The sequence below is a fragment of the Amblyomma americanum genome, chromosome 4, assembly GCF_052857255.1.
Source record: "Amblyomma americanum isolate KBUSLIRL-KWMA chromosome 4, ASM5285725v1, whole genome shotgun sequence".
NCBI lineage: Eukaryota > Metazoa > Arthropoda > Arachnida > Ixodida > Ixodidae > Amblyomma > Amblyomma americanum.
The window spans coordinates 51887122-51888452 of NC_135500.1; positions in this window are offsets into that span (position 1 = coordinate 51887122).

The following is a 1331-nucleotide window of genomic DNA, read 5'->3' on the forward strand; positions in this document are numbered from 1 at the left end:
GGTCGCACCTTGGCCCACAGGAACTCCGTATACTGGTCCACAGTTGCACACCAGTCCCGGAGAAAACGCAGGTGGCCTTGACGGTCTCCGCTCCGCTCACAGGCAACACGAAGTCGGTCTTTGAAGAATCTACTTTGATGCCACCATTCTGATCATAATATTTTGCACATGCGGCGTGAATGGCCCTTGGATGGCTGTAGGAAACCGCACATCACATAAAGATCCGGTGGACATAGGCCTTGCCTCGCATACCACGACGCAACACGGGCTTTGCACACACAAAGAGCAATCATCGCTGCTAGTACGGCACTGTTATCCAGATGCTGGTTAGGACAGATAATAGAGCCCGAAGTAGAAGAGATAAAGTTCAGCACAATAGCCAAACGGGCGCGTTGGTGGTACATATTGGTGGCAAACAGCGCAACGACGCGGACAGAGTGGAAGAAAATACAAGACAAGCGCTGACTCACAACTGAAATTTATTTAAGAAAAGCAGTACATTTCATAGACAAAGTGGCCAACTTATCAGCTAGTACCTAGACAAAACCCAAGTTTCTACGTGGCATCGCGGTATGCAACCTGACTGTCATATAATGAAATAGATGGCTTACTGACACATAACCTTGTTTTTTTCTTCATGTGATATGCTTCCATAATCTCACGTGTTAATCGGGACGGGTGTTTGTAGAGGATATCACAGTAAAGCAATGAAGGAAAGCAAGATTGGCAGTCTCGAACATGGTCAACTAGATGATTAGATTTGTTAGCTTCCAGATTATTTGCATGCTCTTTCAAACGTGTATTGATGCAACGCCCCGTCTGCCAACTCGCTCGTTTGGCTATTGTGTTGAGAAATTGGTTGTATGATAATTAGTAATTAGGTACATGAGCCAATACAAAAGCAAATTTTGTGGCGGTTCATTGTATTGGAGCAATCCTAGTTAGCGCGTATGTGTGATATATCGATGGGTAAGATTCGTTCAAGTATCCGTTAATTAATGTATAATCTAATTAATCAGAAATGTAACTACGATGTATATTGTGTGTATTGTGGTGATTTGTTGGATTCAATTATTCGATTGCACTATCACGTTCTACTCTTAATGGCGAAGCATAAGCGCCCCCAAGTTTTTCCTGTCTTCCGACAACGCAGAGGCACCGCGCTTGTCGGCATTACGCTTCTTTCAGACTTTTCCACAGATTCTGTCCATTGCTATCACCTCCTCCATCAAAAAAGAGAGCAAACACGAATTCTCCAGAAGTTTAAAAACTCTACTGCCTTTACTCTAGCGGAAGTTGAAATGCGATCGGGTGTAGCATTCAGCCGTTCT